At 41.3% G+C, this 23,387-nt stretch overlaps 1 long non-coding RNA gene across 1 annotated transcript in view; it reads right to left on the bottom strand.

The window, feature by feature from the left end:
- LOC127033783 (uncharacterized) overlaps positions 1-23,387 on the bottom strand; it is a 64,368-nt gene that overhangs the window by 11,810 nt on the left and 29,171 nt on the right. The window contains exons 3-5 of the long non-coding RNA XR_007769210.1: positions 11,793-11,874; positions 5,113-5,267; positions 471-3,481 (exon numbers count right to left, since the gene is read on the bottom strand). This is a non-coding gene — a long non-coding RNA (uncharacterized LOC127033783). The remainder of the gene's footprint in view (positions 1-470; positions 3,482-5,112; positions 5,268-11,792; positions 11,875-23,387) is intronic.

Genomic DNA, 23,387 nt, shown 5'->3' with positions numbered 1-23,387 from the left:
ATTAGAATGGCCGAGATGACAATAGTCCATACAAATAAGAGGTCCGAATCAAAAGCCTGGCTTACTCCAGGCATTTATTTAAGAATATACAGGATTTCTAGGCATGCCTTGCAGATCAACCAACTCAAGCTCTGTCAGACCAATGTGGCAAGCAAATTCAGGAGTGGAGGCCCTCTTATTGAGAACATCCTGACGCTGAAACTCTACAGAGTCTACATCTGGGGTCTCTGAGACGTTGTTTGTGCTGAGATCTAACCATGATGGGTCCATTAGATATGCCATCAACAGAGATACTGTAGACAAGCATAGTCTTTATGAAAAGTATCCCAACAAATCTCAACTGTTGGGGTGGTGAATAAGGAGACTATGGGGTTTATTGCCTGTGCTGCTATGGCCAGCATTATGACAGGTTAAACCTTGTTCTGCTGCAGCTCATTTTGCTGCACAAGTTGGAAATGTTGTTTCCTTACCCTGAAAATTGTTTTCTGCTGTGTTCCCCAGGCCAGTCCTGTGCTAGTGCGGTAGCTGCGTTCCTCAAGCAAAGGAAGTGGTCTTGAGCCTGCCCCTTTTCTCAGCCAACTCTGAACAGCAGTGATCTACATCAACAAAAATAGATCAGCATGAAAAACTGTTTTCTCCTCACTCTTCTGCAGGTCAGGATTCAGAGGGAAGATGGCTCAGAATGCATGCAGAGGAAAACCTGGATCGGGGCATGACATGGCAGAAAATATAGAGAAGGAAACAAAATATCCCCTCCTTTCAGACTGGAAACACCAGGAGAAGCAGCTCTTTTCAACTTCAGCTTCTTCTTCTATCTGTTTACTTGCAGGGTATTATTCAGCCAGTAGATGTCTCTATGGGCTGTACAGAGTCTCATGCAGGGTGTGGTCTGTGATAAACAAAGGAGGCAAAGTTAGAATTCAAGCTGTGCGATAATCTGTATCCATCTTTGTTTTCCATGATTCCGTATATCACAATACAACCTGCTTCCTGTGACACCTGAAGTACCATGTGCAAAGGCTTTTCTGTTGGTATTCTTGGTCAATGAAAAAAAATTCAGACACCCCATTATGAAAACAAATGCCTCACAAACAAGTTTGGTTTAAATTTTAGAAGGAGGTTTGGTCTGGTTCCTATTTTGTTCCAACCACTTCACCCGTCCTGATACAAAACAACCAACTCCCGCCTTAATCAATAATTTGGAAACTCAGAGGCTCTATGGAGCATATTCGTGTGGGTAAAAACCTTCAAAATCTTCTTAAAATGGTAGCTCCTCTTAAAAGTTAAGGAGTTACACAATGAAAGGTCCCATAAACAGAAGAGAAAACAGCACCTTAGAACTTAGAAAAACTCCCCAATACAATTATGTACCTGTCCAGCAAACATGTCAATCTGCTGTATATTTATCTATCTTAGACTGTACATTCTCTGGAGCAAAAATATGTCATTTTATGTGTGTCATAAATAGATAGTTAAGGGTTAATGTCTCTTTTACCTGTAAAGGGTTAAGAAGCTCAGTAAACCTGGCTGATACCTGACCAGAGGACCAATGGGGGAACAAGATACTTTCAAATCTTGGTGGAGGGAAGTCTTTGTTTGTGCTCTTTGTTTTGGGGGTTGTTCACTCTTGGGACTGAGAGGGACCAGACGTCAATCCAGGCTCTCCAAATCTTTCTGAATCAGTCTCTCATGTTTCAAACTTGTAAGTAATAGCCAGGCAAGGCGTGTTAGTCTTATTTTTGTTTTCTCAACTTGTAAATGTTCCTTTTTGCTGAGAGGATTTTACCTCTGTTTGCTCTAACTTTGAACCTAAGGCTAGAGGGGGTTCCTCTGGGCTATATGAATCTGAGTACCCTGTAAAGTATTTTTCCAACCTGATTTTACAGAGATGATTTTTTACCTTTCTTTCTTTAATTAAAAGCTTTCTTTTTAAGAACCTGATTGATTTTCCTTGTTTTAAGATCCAAGGGGATTGGATCCGGACTCACCAGGAATTGGTGGGGGAAAGGAGGCGGGGAATGGTTAAATTCTCCTTATGTTAAAATCCAAGGGGTTGGATCGAGGTTCACCAGGAACTTGGTGAAAAAGCCTCTCAAGGCTGCCCAGGGAGGGGAAGGTTTTGTGGGGGGACAAGAAGTGATCCAGACACTGAAATTTCTGGATGGTGGCAGAGTTACCAGATCTAAGCTAGTAATTAAGCTTAGAAGTGTCCATGCAGGTCCCCACATTTGTACCCTAAAGTTCAGAGCGGGAAAGGAACCTTGACAATGTGTGTGGACACAACTGCGATGCGTGCCTTGGATAATTTCCCCCACAGATAACAATGAACTCTATCTACATTCGGTTCCTCCATTTGGTCCCAGCCTTCTTTGCGTGAGCACCACTTACAGAGAAGGCGTCCCATTAATAAAGCCAAGATCCACACCACTTGTAATAATACTGTTACACTTGTTGCTCTAGGTCATAAAAGGCTTTACAAACATTCATTTAGCCCCTAACCTGCCCCATTCACAGTAAACGAGTATTACTAACTCCATTTTATGGATAAAACTGAGGCATAGAAAGGTGAGAAGAATTCCTCCGAGTCATGCAATGAGACACTGGGAAAATTAAGAACTAAATCTGAGTCCTAACTCAGAGATCCTTCCTCTAACTCCTAGATAACACTTTTCTCCTTTGTGATCATTAAAGATGCTATGACCATCTTTGTAAGAGTATGTGGTGTTAATTTGGATGTCTTGGCCAAGTTCCAACTGAGTAATTACATAACTGAATTATTGACAGCAATATTCTTCCAATCCTGTTCTAAAATACTGCAAAGTTTTGCTACGCACCATTAAACAGCAGCTATTTCCCACCCCCCGAGGTAGCTGCATTTCAGAAATGGGCAAAGCAATTGTTATAAATACACATGGTAGTTTGTACAACCAGTTATTAAAATTAGAAAGAACTTTGCTATCTGAAGCAGCATGGTCTGGAGAAATGAGCATAAGGATAGAAGCCAGAAGCAACTTTGTTCTAATCCAAGCTAACTCACCCATGTGGCCTGGGGAATCCACTTACCTCTTTCTGCCTCAATTTCTCCATTTGAAAAACAGGACTAATACATTTGCCTACCTTACAAAGCAGTTGTGAGAATTAGTTGCCTAACAGCCATGCTGCGCTTTGAGCATTTAAAGTGTTAAGTGCCATTTGGAAAGCAGTGAAAAGTGAAGCAGGTAAGATTCTTAGCTTAACTTCCTCCTCAAAGGTCACACCTATTACCTGCCCATGATATTCAGTCTCTTACATTTGTGGTTCTTAAGTTTTAACCCCCTCTTCCAAACACGTGTCTCCCATCAACATAGGTCAATAGTCCCACAGCACCTGGCTACCTACCAGTTACATTTTTATAATTAAAGTGCAGAGATGTCTAAATACACTAGGCTGCGATGACTAGATGGCTTTGGTACTGATGCCAGCACTTTGATGAATGCAGACTCTTAAGGCAAAACAAACAACAACAAAGTCAACTAACAAGTTTCTAGACCCATTTGTTCAAAATGACAGATCGGCAAACAGAGTAATTTTTTTACAAACAGCTTTTTATAACACAGAACCCAAAATAAACCCTGACCTAGCTGTGGTGCCATGTTAAACAATAATTACTCTATATAAGGCTTACCAAATGGGAATATTTGTGGGCCAGTGGGATGAAATTATTTTAGGACTTGCACAAACTTTCTTGGGGAGTGGTAAGACTAGCTGTGGGTAATGTGGTGTACCTAGGAAACAGGCAGACACTTTTATTTTATTTTTTTTAGGGCTCTGTTAAAATTCACTGGCTTTACCAACTTACTGCTAAGGGGAGGGGAAAAAAGAGATTTGTTTACCCCTCTATAAAATAATCCTCACTATGTCACTGTATGTGTTTTGAGATTCTGTCTAGATCTGGCCACAAGCCATACCCACTAAATCACACCCAAACATACAGGAGAACAGAGGAAAGCAGAGATGCATAGCAAGGTCCTTGTAATACTTTACAGTACTGGAAAAAAAACCCACAACTGGCTTCATCTCCATTTCTCACATACCATTTGGGCTGCTTCACCAGGAACTGCTGTGCGGCATCAGAGGAGACTGAAATTTCTATGGCCATGCATGGTGCTTGCAGAAAGCACTGCAGTACAAGCAACTCCATTTAAGCAATGTTATACCTTGCACACACCGGTGTCACCACTGGTGCGGTCAGGGCTGCCTCCAAGTTTTTTGCTGCCCCAAGCAAAAAAATTTTCCCGTGCCCCCCAGAACCTGCCCCAACTCCGCCCCTTCCCCACCCCATTCCAACCCCTTCCCCAAATCCCTGGCCCCGCCTCCTCCCCTGGGCACACCACATTTCCCCTCCTACCCCTCCCTCCCAGGCTTGCCTGGGTGGGAGGGGGGAGAAGCGGAGCGGCAGTGGGCTCGGGGGAGGAGGCAGAGGTGAGCTGGGGGGGCAGTTCCTCTGCCACACCAGGGTTACTTCCTGTGGCCCTCCCCGCGCCCCCCACTGCTATAGCTCACCTCCACTCCACTGCCGCCTGCTCCCCTGAGTGTGCCACCGCTGCTCCGCTTCTCCCTCATCCCTCCCAGGCTTGCCACAAAACAACTGATTTGCACAGCAAGCCTGGGAGGGAGGGGGGAGAAGCGGAGCAGCAGTGTGCTCAGGGGAGCAGGTGGCAGTGGAGCGGAGGTGAGCTGAGGGGGAACAGTTCCTCTGCCCACCCCCAGGGTTACTTCCTGCAGCCCTCCCCGCGCCCCCCATCGCTGCAGCTCACCTCCGCTCAGGGCCGGCTCCTGGCTTTTTGCACCCTAAGCAAAAAACAAAAAAAAGGAGCCGGAGTGCCTCCCCTTGGAAAGTGCCACCCCAAGCACATGCTTGGAGCGCTGGTGCCTAGAGTCAGCCCTGGGTGTGGTTCACCCTTGCTTGAAACCAGGATAAATTGCAACAGTGCAAATTGCAGTTTAACAGTCCTGTCTACTCTAGGGGTTTGCACTGGGCCACATCATCAGTGGCTGGGCTGCTGATGACTGAAACTGGGACAAATCCCTAGTGCAGACATAGCCTTGAGGTTGGGCTCTCTCAGGAAATACCTTTGTCATTTGAAAAGCTGCATCCTCCCTGTACATGCATCTGACGAAGTGGGTATTCATCCACGAAAGCTCATGCTCCAATACGTCTGTTAGTCTATAAGGTGCCACAGGACTCTTTGCTGCTTTTACATCCTCCTTGTGTGAGCTATAGGGGTCTGCAAGAGGGAAAGGCAATAATTGTGTACCCCACCCTACCTCTCCAGCAACAGGAGTGATACTCCAGGCTGAAAAGCTTTAAATACATCAAATTAAATATCTGTTATCGTGAACCTCAGCTGTCTCAAGCAATGTGCTCCCCAACAGCCTATTAACACTGTTTGGCCACAAAATGCAGCACTAACATACCATCAGAAGGCATTGTCCTCACCTGTCATTGTTATTGAACTTTTGTGTATAATGGTGCCATGGGTGTGCAAGGAGTTGCAATGTCACATATTGATATCTATATGTAAATACAGACAAACGGTAACATTGTCAAAAATACCTAAGTGGATTACGAGGAAAGCTGTGCGAATAACTAATTTTTTTGGTTCAGTGGCTGACTCAAAACTTGAAAACAAAAATTGTTTTGGAAAAATTCAAGATATTTTTGTAAAAGTTTCAGTGAACTGAAAAAGTCAAAGAAGTTTAATTTCATGTAAAAACAAAAACAAAACAAAAAACGTTTTGTTTGACCAAAAAGAAAACATTTCATTTCAGTTATGTGTTTTTTTAACCTTTGGAAAAAATGAACTAATTTGTTTTAAGAATTGTTTCAAATTGAAAAATTTCATAGAGTCATAGACTTTAAGGTCAGAAGGGACCATTATGATTGTCTAATCTGACCTTCTGCACAATGCAGGCCACAAAATCTCATCCACCCACTCCTGTAATAAATCCCTAACCTATATCTGAGCTACTGAAGTCCTCAAATCATGGTTTAAAGACAAATCAAGGTGCAGAGAATCCTCCAGCAAGTGACCAGTGCCCCATGCTGCAGAGGAAGGCGAAACCCCCCCCCCCCCAGGGCCTCTGCCAATCTGCCCTGGAGGAAAACTCCTTCCCGACCCCAAATATGGTGATCAGCTAAACCCTGGGCATGTGGGCAAGAATCACCAGCCAATCACCCAGGAAAGAATTCTCTGTAGTAACTCAGATCTCACTCTGTCTAGTGTCCCATCACAGGCCATTGGGCATATTTACCGCTAGTAGTCAAAGATCAATTAATTGTCAAAATTAGGCTATCCCATCACACCATCCCCTCCATAAACTTACCATGCTTAGTCTTAAAGCCAGATATGTCTTTTGCCCCCACTGCTCCCCTTGGAAGGCTGTTCCAGGACTTCACTCCTCTGATGGTTAGAAACATTTGTCTAATTTCGAGTCTAAGCTTCCTGATGGCCAATTTATATCCATTTGTTCTGGTGTCCACATTGGTACTGATCTTAAATAATTCCTCTCCCTCCCTGGTATTTATCCCTCTGATATATTTATAGAGAGCAATCATATCTCCCCTCAGCCTTCTTTTGGTTAGGCTAAACAAGCCAAGCTCTTTGAGTCTCCTTTCATAACACAGATTTTCAGTTCCTTGGATCATCCTAGCAGCTCTTCTCTGTACATGTTCCAGTTTGAATTCATCCTTCTTAAACATGGGAGATCAGAACTGCACACAGTATTTCAGATGAGGTCTCACCAGTGCCTTGTATAATGGTACTAACACCTCCTTATCTCTACTGGAAATACCTCCCCTAATGCATCCCAAGATCACATTAGCTTTTTTCACAGCCACATCACATTGGCGGCTCATAGTCATCCTGTGATCAACCAATACTCCGAGGTCCTTCTCCTCTTCTGTTACTTCCAACTGGTAAATCCCCAATTTAAAACAAAAATTCTTGTTATTAATCCCTAAGTGCATGACCTTGCACTTTTCACTATTCAATTTCATCCTATTACTATTACTCCTGTTTACAAGGTCGCCCAGATCTTCCTGTATGATATCCCGGTCCTTCTCTGTATTGGCAATACCTCTCAGTTTTGTGTCATCCGCAAACTTCATTAGCACATTCCCACTTTTTGTGCCAAGGTCAGTAATAAAAAGATTAAATAAGATTGGTCCCAAAACTGATACCTGAGGAACTCCACTAGTAACCTCTTTCCAGCCTGACAGTTCACCTTTCAGTATGACCCGTTGTAGTCTCCCCTTTAACCAGTTCCTTATCCACCTTTCAATTCTCATATTGATCCCCATCTTTTCCAATTTGACTAATAATTCCCCATGTAGAACTGTATCAAATGCTTTACTAAAATCAAGATAAATTAGATCCACTGTGTTTCCTTTGTCTAAAAAAATCGGTTACCTTCTCAAAGAAGGAGATCAGGTTGGTTTGGCATAATCTACCTTTTGTAAAACATGTTGTATTTTGTCCCAATTACCATTGACCTCAATGTCCTTTACTACTTTTTCCTTCAATTTTTTTCCAAGACTTTGCATACTATAGATATCAAACTAAGAGGCCTGTAGTTACCTCGATCACGTTTTTTCCCTTTCTTAAATATAGGAACTATGTTAGCAATTCTCCAGTCGTACGGTACAACCACTGAGTTTACAGATTCATTAAAAATTCTTGCTAATGGGCTTGCAATTTCATGTGCCAGTTCCTTTAATATTCCTGGATAAAGATTATCTGTGCCCCCCCACCCCAATTTAGTCCCATTAAACTGTTCAAGTTTGCCTTCTACCTCGGATGTGGTAATATCCATCTCCATATCCTCATTCCTGTTTGTCATCCTTCCATTATCCCTAAGCTCCCCATTCGCCTCATTAAAGACTGAGGCAAAGTATTTGTTTAGATATGGGGCCATGCCTAGATTATCCTTAACCTCCACTCCATCCTCAGTGTTCAAGGATTCAAATGAAATGTTTTGACTTCTTCTGAATTTGTATTTTTTTTTCCTGATGAAAACAATTTGGTGCATTTGTGAACTATTTCAGTTGACCCAAATCTGCCTTTTTCGGTGGAAAAAAAGTTGCATCTGAAAATTTTCTCCAAGCTCTATTTAGGAATCCCATTTTCAAAAGTGATTTAGGCACTTAGCATCCGATTTTAAAGGTATTTAGGCACCTAGAGATTCAGATAAGCACTAGTGAGATTTTCAAAAGCATCTAGGACCTAACTCCCATTTATTTCAGTGGGATTTAGGCTCATCACTTTTGAAAATTGCACTAGGCACCTAACTTCATCTTTAGTTGCCTAAATACATTTAAAAATCTGACCTTAGAAACCTATACCCTATTGATTTTTAATGAAGCTTGGATGCCCAAGCGCTTTTCGAAAATGTGACTTCAGTATCTCCTAAGCGATTCAGAAGATACTGAAAATTGTACCAACAATCCCTACCCTGAGGATCTTGTGTTGTACAATGTTAATCACAGTGGAGCAGGAGGAGGGGCAAAAGGTAGATTTCCTCCAGTCCTTCCATCCTCCTCTCTGAGAGCACACAACCCACATGAGGTTTATCATAGGTTAAAGGGGATGGGAAGTTTTGTGGGAGCCCTATGTTAAGAAATAGACAGTTCATCACTGGAATGAGGGTCAGTTCAGGAAACGGAAAGAAATTAGCATCAGGCCATATTGGTGCAAACGGTCTCATTCTGGTTTCTAAAATATCTCGTATACTTACGTCATGGTAAAAAGGAGCACAAATGGAAAGTGGTTAACAGAGTAATACCATTTAAATTTAAAATAGATGCACAGGGGATTAAAGCAAATAGCCAGGCTGTTCTAACCTGTTTTTATAGCTCAAATACAGAACCAATTTCTGTTATTTTCAGGGATTTGTTCCTGTGCCGTAGCTGTTTTTTTTCCCTTCTGGGATGAAACTTGGCCCATGCTACATATGACTCATCTAACTGCAGTCACTGGACATGTGTTGCAGGGTTCTGCAGATGCTGGGCCAATGGCAATACATCCTGCAACTTTGGCACCCAACACAGTTTTAACTAGAGGGGCATGAAAACATACTTGACATTTTGCATGTCTTCTATGTCATTAAGAGCTTCAAATGTGTCCACTTTTGCAAAAAAACAGAAAAAAGTTACTTTTGTGACTGCATTGAGATGTGAACTCCATTTCCTATTAGAAAGGACCCACTCACAGAAAGGTCACTTTAAAAATTTGAACTATGGAATTGAAAAAGCTTTGAGATCTGCAGAAGTGCATTATGGATTGTCCAAACTAATCTTTGGCAGAACTCGATGGCCTTCAGGGAAATAGATTAATTGTTTGCAGGGTTTATTTGTTTTTAATTGTAGATGCTTTTCTGCATTCCAGTGATGTAAAATCATTAGTTAAATGATGGATGAGTCCCACTGGGCAGCAGTTTCATGTAGGAGAGTAACTCTTCCAAAAAATCCTTAGTGTCCTGTGTATGGAGATAGGATTGAGATGATGAAACACCACCGGTAATATACAGAGAGACAATATACAGAGAGACAACTGATAGACTGTTCCACAATGACATATGGGTAGCATTTACCTGTATGGGTAGCATTTACCTCAGTACTGAATACATAGGTAAAGGTGGTCAAAAATCTGTCAATTTTCTGTCATAAAAATGTCACTGCCACACAACTGAAACTTTTTGTGAAACTGTATTGATTTCAACAACAAACTAGAAAACAAAATGGGGGAAATGAACATTTTAAAAATGTTGAAAGTCCCATTTCAACATTTTCAGATGGGAGAGTTTTGATTTTTCATTCTGAAATTACTTTTTATCTTGAAATTTTATTTTTATATTTAAAACTTAAAAAAAAATAAAAAGAGAGAGTCGCAATATAAACAAAATATTTTGAATGTATTTAAGGCAAACTTTGCCAATGACCTGAAACAAAAAAAAAAGTTAGAACTTTTTTTCAGTGAAAAAAATGTAAATTTTGGTTTTTCATCCTGATTTGTGATGAATTTTTTTTCAAAATCTCAATGTTTTTCATGGGATGGAAATTTGTTTTCTAACCAGCTCTGCATATGGACAGTGGACAGTGTGCTATCCATGATACTTGGCTTTACGATATTTTTCAATATGCTATTGCCCATATATTGTATGGCTGATGCGGCTCATTTTCTTTAAATGACGTACATTCTAGCATTCAACTCACATGCCTTCAACAGACCCAGCAGTGCCTTAAAATGTCCGGTGTGAAATTCACAGATGAGAGAAATTCTAGCCACATCAAGTCACACAATGCAGCAGGAGGTAATTAATTGTCAGATTGAAAAGAATTAAAAAAAGAGGATAACTGTAGAGAAATAAGACACTTGTGAGATTGGTAGCAGGCTATGGAGCTTTTGATTTGTCAGTCACAGGTATTAATCCAAGTCAGGTTTATAGGGAATGGACTCACTTGACGTCCAATGGCTGTTCAGTGGCCTGTGTGAAAAGAGCTGGTACCATTGGTTCAGTTCCTAGTAGATGTGGATCTATATCATAGACAGAAAAAAACCTGCCCCCCTCCACATTTCTGTTGAGGGAGCTCCAGAATATGATTAAATGGGGAGAGCTGGAGATGAACTGGCAATGTCAAACCCTGACAAGCTGTGCTCACTCACTCTAGTTTCTGAATGATGAGACAATCCAGCCTAAACCACTAATATATTATATACCATGTACAATTTATAATTTACCTCTTTTCCATTAATTTCTTCACCAACAGCAATGCTTGGAGACTTGCCGTACTATGCAACTGTTTTAGGTTGATGGTTGTAGCCCATGGAAGCTTACCCACTAGGGGCTTCAAATCAATGAAAGGTATAGGTCCACAGCACCTTACAGCATTAGGCCCATCAATTCTCATAGCCCCCAGTTCATCAGTGTATTTAAGCTAACTTTAAGCATGTACATGGTCCAGTTGACTTCAGTAGAACTACATGTGGACTTATAGATAGAACTGGTTGAAAAAACGTCAACAAAACTATTTTTCCCATCAGAAAATGCCATTCTGTCAAAACGAAAAATGTTTCACAGATGTGTATCAGTTTCAATGAAAATGTTGGGAAGGTTTCTCCAGACCAGGATGTAATTTGAGAGAGAGAGAGAGACCCACCCTAGAACAGCCAAACGGTTCAGTCACTCACCTGCAATGTGTAAGAGCCAGGTACACATCCCTTCCCCAATCAGGCAGATCATGGTCTTAGGGTACCTTCTACATCACAGGTGAGTGCCCAAACCACTTGGAAATTTTGGGTTGGGTTGGGCTCTCTCTCCCCTTCTCAAACAAATTCATCAAGTCTCAGGGTTCCACTTTGGAACTAAAGAAAATGCCAAAATCTTGAAATTTCCTAATGAAACAGAATAGCTGTTTTCAAGCCAGTCCTATTTAAAATCCATCATCTACTTAAGTAGATCAGTGAATCAGGGGCCTTACTTCAGAACTTGCTGGGCCTGATTCTCCTCTGTTTATGTTAGTGTAAGTCAAGACTAACTCTGCTGAAGATAGTAAAGATACACCAGCATAAAGCTGATTGAGGTGAGTGGAGAATCAGACCCTATATTTTAGATGCAAGCAGCTGTGTGTCTTCTTTAAACTTTAATGGTATTTCCATATGCATATTCCACCATTTCCTCCATTACATAAAAATAATATGCCATGAAATTATTATTATTACAGGATATATTTACTGGAAAACTAATTTACTTACATTTCATTCTATTGGCCTGCTTAAAAACACACCTCTCTTTTCCCCACTCCTTTGCTCTATGCTGTTGAAATCTGACATCCAGCTAAATGGAGGAAAATGAATCAAAGTTCAACTCAAGCATTGTGAATGGTTTATAACTGGAGCTGACAGAGTCTTATGACACTATCTTAGGGCCAGATCCTCAGATAGTGTAAAACTGTGCAGCTCCAGTGAGGTCAATGACACTGCAACAATTTGCACAAGCTACAGACTAGATCATTTTCCTATCTTCCATACCAAAAACAATCATCATCTTTTCAGGGGAAATAGCATGCGTGTACACATGTGTGTTGCAGATGCCGAATCTCCAGTAACAATACACAGCTTTCTTATAGCCCAGGTATATGTTCAAAGCGAACGGTGAAGTGAGAGAGAGAGATTACAGACAGGTGAAGTGAGACAGAAAGCAGAAGTGACCTGTGTGAGGCCAATGTGTCAGCAGCAGAAGCCAAAATTAGACCTCAGAAGCTCCCATCCCTTAGCTCATGTTGGTTTAGTCTTAAATCACAGGATCTTTATCATCTCTTCTAGGGTATGATCCAATACTCGTTGAAGTCAAAAGAAAGGCACCCACCAACTTAAATGGGCTTTGGATCAGGCCCCAAGACCCTAATTAATACTGTGTATACCAGGGGTCGGCAACCTTTCAGAAGTGGTGTGCCGAGTCTTCATTTATTCACTCTGATTTAAGGTTTCACGTGCCAGTAATATATTTTAATGTTTTTAGAAGGTATCTTAATATATAACTAAACTATTGTTGTATGTAAAGTAAATAAGGTTTTTAAAATGTTTAAGAAGCTTCATTTAAAATTAAATTAAAATACAGAGCCCCCAGACCGGTGGCCAAGACCTGGGCAGTATGAGTGCCACTGAAAATCAGCTTGCGTGCCACCTTTGGCATATGTGCCATAGGTTGCCTACCTCTGGTGTATACACTGCTTTGAATAACGTGATTGGTTTCAATTACACACTTACATGAAAACAGCAATTAGATCAAATCAATATTCCCTTAATTTGACTCTAGAAAATTATCCTCCTCCTCTTTTTAAAAAAACTTTAATTCTTACTAAATGTAACACATTTACAATATAACATCAGCATACTTCTGTTCTACAAATGTCACTATTTGTTATGCCCAAGGGTAGATGATGGTACAGCACATATTGTAATGTGTATTCTACTGTGAATAAAAACCCCTGTTTGAAAGAAAATTATCACATGCTTATAGAATGGCAGGGGCCAAATTGTCAGCAGAACTTCCATACAGCTTCCAAATTTGTACCTGCCCCTTTTGCACACAGAAAGTACCCCATTTTGCCATGCAAGCACCATTTGCACTTATAAATTCAGAAGCTTGCAAGTGCAATTTGTTACATGCAATGTAATGCAAATTGGGCAATCTTTCGTGAAACTCTGGCCAGAAAAATATGAACTGCGAAGGAAAAATCAAACTAAATGACAGTGTAAAGGAAAGTAGAGGGAGAAAGAAAAAGGAAATGGTATCAAACGAGGATATTCGATTTAATGCAGGAGATCAAACAGTGTATTTTCTGCACTATCAGGAGAAGAATAGCTGGAACAAAGTCTCATATTAAATACAAATTTGTAAACTCTCTTTCCTGATTTTTTTCTTAACTGCATCATTGGATAATAGGCAACACTTAGAAGTGACACACAACACCACTGTAGTACCTGATGAGACAGTTACAGGAGAGGGCCTATTCTGCAATGGGTGTCTCTGTGTATGCATCCTCTCTATCCCCTACCTGCCCCTACTCCCAACCCATCTTTGAAATAGGTTAAAAAGCAGCTGCTGCTTACTACACAGATCATTGTAGTTTACCGTGAATCAATTAAAATGAAACAAGAGATTGGTCAAAATACTCTCCAACCTTTAGGGCTGTTCAGAACTCTGAGCCTGAATTTGGATTCAAATTTCACACGTAACTTTTTTATTTGCATTTGTTTCTGGTTAAGGCACTGGATTGGGACTATGCAATGAATGACAGAGCTATGAATTCACGGCAGATTTCCTAGGTGACTATGGGCAAGTACCTTAGGGCCAGATTTGTAAAGGTATTTAGGAGCCCAGAAATGCAGATAGCAGGGGCGGCCCTAGGGATTTTGCCGCCCCAAGCACGGCAGGCAGGCTGCCTCCGGCGGTTTGCCTGCTGAGGGTCTGCTGGTCCTGCGGCTTCATGCCTGCGGGAGGTCCTCCGAAGCCGCAGGACCAGTGGACTCTCCGCAGGAAAACCACCGGAGGCAGCCTGCCTGCCGCCCTCGCGGCGCTGGCAGAGCACCCCCCGCGGCTTGCCGCCTCAAGCACACGCTTGGCGTGCTGTGGCCTGGAGCCGCCCCTGGCAGATAGTTGCCTAGTGGGATTCCCAAAAGCTTTTTAGAATTCAGAGTACCTAATTATCTTTACAAATCTGGGCCCTTAGGCCCTCTGTGCTTCCATTTCCCGTCTGTAAAGTAGAGATCATACTACTTTCCTACAACAGCGGTTTTTGTGAGGATAAATTCAGTAACATATGTGCAGTGCTCCAATACTGCATTGATGGGCATCATACCGAGAAAGAGATTTATAATGGTCTAAATCAAACCCCAGGATCCACATAGTGTCTGGATCCAAATTCCATGGCTGGTGAACTTTAAAGGCTTCTTAAATAATTAGATACACCTGGAATTTTATTTTTATAATGAATCTAAGGATAAACAATGAACTTCAGTAAGCAACATAGCAATAATGTGCCTGATGCTGATGCCTTTTATACAGACGTAAATCAGTGTCAAGTCAACTGAAGCCAGTAAAATTACACTGCTGAAACTGAGATCAGAATCAGGTCCACTAGGATTGACTCTCTTTGTACTTACACCAGTTTTATATCAGGATAACCTCTTTCAATGGAGCTACTGTTGATTTACAGTAAGAACAGAATCAGGTCCAAGGGCTAACCGGAAGATTTGTGCTCTATGTTATTTCTTTAGATATGAGGCCATTGGCTGGACATAAACCACCTGCTGATTAGTACAGATTATACTCAGAAGGGTCACAAATGTTTCTAAAGAAATAATATTTGCACCCAGACAGTTTCTTTTATACAATGATCTCAAAGCTTTTATCCAATGAGCTCAATGATTACAAACTTGGGCCAACAGCAAATTGCCCCATGAGGTAGGTAAGTATTATTATTCCCATTTAACAACTAGATAAAGCAAGACACAGAAGTTAAAAAGTGACTTTCCCAAGGTCAGTTGGTAAGTCAGTGACAGAACTGTGACTAGAATGCAGGAGTCCTGATTCCTAGTCTCATGTGCTAAGTTCTAGATCGCAATTTCCTTGTGAAGGAATAAAAGGAAATCAGCAGATGTAAACCAGTGCAGTTCCATAGACTTCAATGGAGCTACTCCAATTTACACCAGCTGAGGATCTGACCTGTAGAATGAAGACCACCTGCTGTGACTGCAGAATAGATATTGGTTTTATTTAAAATGTAAGATACTTAGCGCTGGCGTGTCTCTGTTAAACCACAGAAATGCACGCTCAGGATGCAAATGCATTTGGATGCCCTCCGCTGGAAATCATGTTTGCTCAACACTCACAGCTGATGCACAAATTGTCTCTACTCATGCTTAGCCTTTCAGATGGCCTGGTGCCTACACACAAGCTGATTAGAACCTGCCCTGGGCTATGAGGGCATGGCAATGGTATGTTCAGATCAGTAAACTGTATAATAATATAAATGTCATCTATTTCGCAAGAAACCTTGGCAGTATAAGTATCTTGTGCCTGATTGCATCTATGTGCCAAAAAGAAACTTGAAGACTCTCAGGAGAAAGGAAGGCATGGGATTCACCACCAGCTCTTCTGGCTTCCAACACAAGTTGTATAGCAGTGGGTGCCTTGTTACACCCAAGACTATCTAGTGAGTGTCAGATTGCATGTAACATGAATACGACTGGTGTATATATAGCCTTGTTGAGCAGCCAAGCTCAGAGCAGAAAATGAACCACAAACAGTATGTCTGGCACAGTTCAAGACATGAGCTGTACACTTGCCAGAAAAAATGGCAACCAGCCAAAGTAGAATAGTCCTGGGTGGTCACTAACTGGTTGTGCATTATCTTTTCTGAGGGGCAAACTGGAGTAACACACAACAAGCATTATGGGCAGTGGGATAAGGAAACTCATTTTAAGACACTAATTCAAATTCAAGCCACACCTATGAACAGTCCTCTTCATCTGATTATCCCTGGAGACCTATATGAAATGAAATGATGGTCTCACTCCAGTTCCTACTGGGTACAGGTCAACACTATGATCACAATGTGTATCCTTCTTGGCAGCCTTGCCAGAGAAGCCAAAGGCCAAATGGGAAGAAAGGCTGGACTATGTCCCATTGTCGATGAAAGGGTCCCTCCAGGACAGAAGTTGAGGCAAACTGGTAGGGTGCAGAGTTACCAACTTCACAAGCCTATTTAATTTTTCATCAAAGAAAACAGGGAGAACAATGCGAGATACAACAGGTAGAACATGGGATAAAACTACAAGAATAATCTAGTGGGTGAGCTTACAGACCAACTGAAAACATAACAGGTCGATGCAGCAAACTGCTTCATGAAACACGCAGGAATATCTCAAGAACATCAAGGCAAGAGTGTGTTGATCTGCAAATACATAACCAAAGAGTACTTTGTATCACAATAAAGGAATATTCGCTAGGTCTCAGCCTTCTCTCTCTAGAGTCATTTTGTCTGCATCTGAACCACACACCAAACCATTCAAAGTGGCTTCCCCCTTTTCTTTCATCGTTCATCATTTTGTCCATAACCAGGAGACTGCTCATCCTACAAAATACAGGCTTCCACTCACACTGCATAAACTACAAATAACTCACCTTGATTTCAGTGAGAGCCCCTTGTGACTTGCTGTGTGAGAATAAGGCCGCCTCATTCAGTAGCTGAGAGTTCTACCCTTTCTCCATAATTGAGCCAAAGACCAACTGTTTGAGACTAGAAGATGTGAAATTCATTTGATGCTTTTCAAAAGACAATAATTCTTTCCTGGGAGTCCCAACAGAACCACTAAGAGATAGAAGGTCAATGTTAAGGGTAAATGAAGGTCAGTTATTTATTTATCAATTAATTCAGTAATCTGTGGCGCAACTCTCTGTAATTTAGGGAATCCCTCTCAAATGAGCAGAAATAGACTTTCTCCATTGAATTCCCTCCAGCAACCATAAGATCCTGTATAAATTCAGGACCAAATTCTATATCTCTACTATGTACTTTTTAGTGGTCCTCCTCCTCCAACACACAAACAGAAGAGTTGGCCATTGACTGCTATTCAAGAGACTAGGGTTTAAGTGTAACTTCCTGTTCCAATAATTTCCCCCATTTTAAAATTGGATTTACATATCCATTTGCAATTTCTGGGACACATCTCAGTGTTGATTCTATTCCTACTACAGGTTTCATGAAACTTTCAGTTGCCATGAAGACAGAATCTGGTGCAAATCAGTAGCGTTACTCTGGATTTACAAGTTTATAATCTAGCCCTCCCCTCCCCTTTTTTTGAGGTTCCTCAATCACTAATGTAGATCCATCATAATTTTGTATTTACAATACTTTATGTTAACTGCCTCTTTCATCTTTGAAAATAGAAATCTGCTTGAAATGCTTTTGACTGATTAGCATAATCCCAAACCACTACATTTTTACTGCCAAACTGGATTTGGAGTTTGTATTAAAGTTTATGACACAGATATATTTAAAAGATTAGTAAATGTGCTCAGAACAAAAACCAATCCAACAACACTGAAATATTACCATCAATATTTTAGTCTGAACTGTTGAAGCATCAGAATTACTAGGTGCAATTATCTTTTGGATGTGTGGCTCCTAGGGGTGATCTTTATGTTAAAGGAAAAGATGGTTTAATGCTTAGTAAATGAGTGCTAATTAAAAAGCTGGGAGAAAAGTCTGTCATAGCTGAATCATGAGACAAACGCATGCTGTGCATTTGTTTGAACAGTCTATGGTATGCTGACAATACTAAACAAGTGTGGCCCTCTATAAAGTGTATTTGCCAAAACAAATCCTTATGCAAAGTCTGATTCTCTGTGACTCTATCCACCAACAGCCCGATTCTAATGCTCACAGTAAGCAATGCCTTTACTCTATATGAAGTCCTATTAAAGTCAATGGGTACTTAATGTGAGTGAAGCTATCAATGTCTTTCCCCACAGAAGCATTACATAAAAGGATTTCGACACCTCTCTGATTTTTTTTTTACCAATTGGAAACAATTCTGCTAATATATTATATGTCTGGCCTCTTCTATTGCTTATGTTCTTATTCTGGATATTTGCATGGAAATAGCGTTTTTGTCGCTTTCTTTTTCAGCTCCTCTGGCTACCTATTCTGAACTTGAAGTCATTGATCTGGCTATCTAGGCTTCTTTCGGTGTACCTTGTGCAGCAATTTTGGGCTGTGATCATTTAAACTGTCAATATTACAGAAGCTTCCTCAAGTTTTTTTTTAAATATATATATAACAAATCTTTCATAGTCATATATCGTAATGTGGATCACAGGAAGAGCCAAAACAAAGACTCCCATTGACTTCAGTAGATTTTGGATCAGGCCCCAAGCAGCTCTGGAGGAGGAGTGTTAAGGAGGAAAGTGACTCTTCCTTTCCTATGAATATGCAAAGTTCATCATTCACTTACAATGGGAACAGTTTCATCCCGATTTAGATCATGGTCCATGGATAATCAGACCACTATTCACTTCTCCCAGCTTTGGGGAAGTGTAATCAAGAAAGCATTATAAAGCAAACCTGCCCTGAAGGGATATAGTTGCTTTTAATAATGTTTAGGCCTTGTCCACTTAGCGTTTATGGCTGGAGGCTGGGTTTTTGTTGAGTTCCCTCCACTTCAATATTATTCCCAAGCCTGATCCTCAACTGATGTAAATCAACAAAGCTTCACTGAATTCTATGGAACCACACTCTGATTTACACCAGCTCAGGATTTGACCTGGAACCAGGTCTGATTTTATTTAGAAATGCAAACCTAAGCTCACTTTATGCCAAAATGTCCAATCCAAAAGCAAAATGCACGTTTTTTTTTCAGCTCAAACCTGCTAAATTGCAAAAAGCCTTCTCTGGTCTGCTGCTGGCCTCTTGTCACACATTTCTTGAATACAGTCCAAGCCTGGGCCAAGGAAATGCATATTAATAGAAAAAGAAAACGACTGATGACTTCCCAACTATCTGTTATACTCACAATTTTTAATGAGCCTTATATAATGTGTCATTAATACTATTTCTTTTACAGTCATCAATCTTAGTCATCTAAATCTATCACAGGGAACATGACACAGAGAGGGAACAACCTTTGGAGCAACATGATAAAGCAATGATGCTTTTGTAACCAATCACAGAACTACTCAGGCTCCCTCCACAGTTGTGTGTCTAGTTTTGCTCCCTATTATTCAGCTTCCAATTTTGCTTGATTCTACAAATCCTACCTTAAACACCCACATTTTCCAGCCTTTCAAAAGTTGGCCCAAGGCTTGATTCTGCTTGGGCAAGGTCAAACTCTGACTGAGTTCAGGAGAGTGGTGGAAGATGGAACTCAAAGGGAAGGTGAAATTCACAGATGAACAGACTACATCTGGTTGGAAAACAGACGTTTTACACCAAAATTCGACACACGTGGCAAATCCCTTGTGAATCAATACCAAGGAGGCTACATCTAACATTTGATCTGGGAGGTCTGATTTCCAGCACATGAAGAGGTACCTGCACTAACTCTGCTTGAGCTAGCATGCTAAAAACAGCCGTGGAGCCAGGATAGCAGGGGCAGCTAGCTGCCTGAGTACATACCCTGGGGTCTGGGCAGGTTTGTGCTTGGGTTTCTAGCCTGAGATGCTGCCTTTACTACTGCAGCTACACTGCTATTTTTAGTGCGCTAGCTTGGGTACATCCACACAACCTGGGGATCACACCTCCCAGCTCAAATGTAGACATAGCCAGAGTTTAGCATAGCTCCTAACTATAAACTATAAAAGGCGATTTACCAGCAGGCAATGGAGTGAGAATAGAATAGAATAATCCATACAGAGCACTAGGCAGAGTCAGGACTTCTCGATTCTATTGTTCTCTCTCCTGTTGTTTCACTATATGGTCTTCAGCAAGTTAGTTAGGCCAATATTTTCACAAGTGGCCACTGATTTGGGGCACCACCATTTTTCTGCACCCAACTTGAGACTATTAGAGAAGCTGAGCATTGATTTCAACTGGATCTGTGGGTGATTTGCACTTTGGAAAATCAGGCCCCAGGTGTCTTAAGATGGAAACCCAAAAACTGAAGTATCCAAAGCTGCTGGCCACATCTGAAATGCTTGGAATCAGTCTCAAACAACTATGTAAGAGACAGTCTCCCCATCTTTAAACTCAAGATATTTACCCACCTTTATAAAGCCCTTTGAGATCTTTGTATGAAAAAACTAAAAGACTATAGAAGGGCTAAGTATTAGTTAGAGATGGCTGAAAAACAGGAGAAAAATTTCATGAAAATTCTTTCCTTTACCCCCAAAATTTAAATTTTGATAGGAAATGTCATTAAAGTTTAAAATGTGTTGTTATTATTGCACAGGTTTTTGCCACTCGAGCTAAAGGGGAATCTATTGGCACTACAGAGCCCATGATGTGCAGTTGAGTAATTTTCATTCTGCCCAGCAGAGGGCAGTAGCACATCTGCACACTAATTAGTTAGTACAATATACACACTGTGCCATGTATGTCCTCATTTTAATTCTTGCCAGCTTAGCACACCAATGACTGAACCCTCAGAGGTCGAAAGCAAGAAGTTACCAGTGGTTATTGTTCACTGCCTAGGGCCAAGGCCCACTGAAAGAAATGTGAGGCCCTGGTACTCCATTTTCACTGGTGCCCTACCCTCTCCCATTTCACTCCAGTTACAGACATTTGGGAGCTTCCCCAAGCTAAGGGACCCAGTACAACTGTCCCTGCTATCTCTCACCTTTTTCATTCCCTGACTCTCTCTGATAGTCACAGCAGCAAAAGCCATCCAGCACTGGCTGTGTATATCTACTTGGCAGAAGGTGTGTGCAAATAATCAAGCATGGGCCAAAATGAGCATCCATTTCTGATGGCTGATAGCTTCACTGTGCTTAAACCTCCACTCAGCTTTATCCACTAAGGTTTCTCCACCAGGCAGCAAATACACATATTAGTCATGTTCTCACCCTCCCACACTCCCCTCAGTGCACACATTTGTGGGAAGAAGAAAAGCCACTGAAAGAAACAGAGGTTTCTATTTTATCCCTTTTATTTTCTACAGGCTAAAGTAACTCAACCCTGGTATTGTTCAATTTAAAAACAAACACAAAACCCTCTCAACGAATTTCTGTTTATTACAAATTGATCTTCAATGTGTTAAATAAATCAGTGCAAATGGAAATCCAAAAATAAATAGCCGTTCTGCTGTTGCTATGACTACTAGACTTTTTTTTTTAACCTGGACAGAGATTTTATGTTTCACAGTTGCTAACAGTTTAAAAGGAGAATTACATTCAGTTTTTAGTCCTGGTGCATTTTCCTCACACAACACAATATGAGAGATTATTTGTGGTTGCTTCTTAGAAAATAACAGAAAATCAGAGAGGGGAGCTCTTTTTCACTCCAGACTGGACAGACAACATACAAATGCAGTAAATGTATTAGAGCTTATGAAGTCTATTCTACACATACAGGAAAAAGAGAGGGTACAATATTATTATTAGCATTAGAAGAGCAACCAATGGCCCTAACCAAGTTTGGGACCCCGTTGTGCTAAATGCTGGGCATATGTATAATAAGAGATAGTCCTTGGCCAAAAGGGCTTACCTTCCAAATAGACAAGACAGACAAAAGGTGTTAGAGAAAGATTCAACGTACAATCAGATGTCTGGAAACTGAGACAGAGAGATCACATGGCTTGCCAAAGGTGTCACAGGGAGACTGTGGCAGTGCTGAGAACTGAGCTAAGATCTTGAGTCCCAGGAGCTAAGATCTCGAGTTCCAGTCCAGCCACCATCCTTCTATCATGGGGCAGAGTGGTTTCTTACAGGACAGCTAATCATCATGATGGACATGATTTAAAACATTTCAAGCAAAAGAACCTAATTTCAGTCCTGGAATAAGCAATTGGAACTCCTCTGAAGTCGATGTTGGAGTCACACTGGTTTATTCAGGGCTGAATTTGGCCCAGTGTGTAAAACTGATATCAGGCTACACATATCCCTCAAATTATTATTATGGCTAGGAGGGAGAAAGAGAGAGCACAAACACTGTCACCCTAATCCTGGCCTTTCTTAGAACTGACACATTGCAAACCCTGTGCACCCTGAACTTCAGAATCTAAACCAGGGTGGGTGTAGTCAGGGGGTGTTGTCTCTGTGCTTAAGCACAGCACTCCTGATACACTAGCACATGCTCTCCATTCTCCCGTATTCCTCTTGTTCCTCCTCCCAGTAGAAGCAGCCTGCTTCAGTAGGGAGTTATGTATGGGTACAATGCCAACGTGAACACGGGTGCCAAATAAACGCCCCTGCCTGTTTGACTCCGCCGTGCCCCTTATGCTGTCATGTACACCAGCGAAATTTGGGCCTAAATCACTAACAAAGTACCATTCACACCACTTTTCACTCGCTGGGCCGTTCCACAGCTGGTGTACATCAGCGTAGCTCCATGACTGTTAGTGAAGTTCAGCTGATTTAGACCAGCTGAGGGCCTGGCCCATTTTACACAAGTTTTAATAACTTCCAAAGCAATGGAAAGTCAAGCCCACTGACTTCACGGAGTTATCTCCTGATTTATAGCAGCTCTGTAGCATAGAAGGGAACAATCTTACCCTTGGAAAGGAGGAGTCAGATGGCCTTTCCAGTTCTAATTTGAGAAACAGCAAGGGACTGAGCACAGAGGGTGTTTGGGGGCCTAAGGGCTCCCACATCCTAATACTAGCTGGCTTGGAGACTCACTGTACGACTTCAGCAAGTCCCTTAACTTCCCTGTACCCTGTCTCACTATCTGTCAATGGCCCTATTAACACCGTCTTACCTCCCAAATATGGTTAGGAGGATTAACTAGCTAATGGAACAGATTAGAGCTGGGCAAGAAGCAGTTTTCCCATCATACAAAAATTTTTCCCATCCCAAATCAGGACAGCAAGTAAAAGTAGCAAAACTTTTCGCAAACTGAAAATTTGGTTAAAAAAAAAAGTCAATGACATCAAAATTCCCATAGCTTCAGTGTCCAAAGTACAAGTCATTTCAAACTGGATTTGTCATTTTGGAAGAGTCAAAATGAAAACATTTTGTAATCATGAAACTTTTTTGCAAAAATTTTTCAAGTTGAAAACAGGGTAGCTGGAACAATGTGTATATTTGGGGTGCTGGGAGCCATGGAACCAAACTGTAAACCAGGGGTAGGCAACCTATGGCACACGTGCCGAAGGCAGCACACAAGCTGATTTTCAGTGGCACTCACA

The sequence above is a fragment of the Gopherus flavomarginatus genome, chromosome 13 (genome assembly GCF_025201925.1).
Source record: "Gopherus flavomarginatus isolate rGopFla2 chromosome 13, rGopFla2.mat.asm, whole genome shotgun sequence".
Taxonomy (NCBI): Eukaryota; Metazoa; Chordata; order Testudines; family Testudinidae; genus Gopherus; species Gopherus flavomarginatus.
The sequence above is the reverse complement of the archived record's forward strand: the minus strand, read 5'-3'. Positions and strand labels throughout refer to the sequence as shown.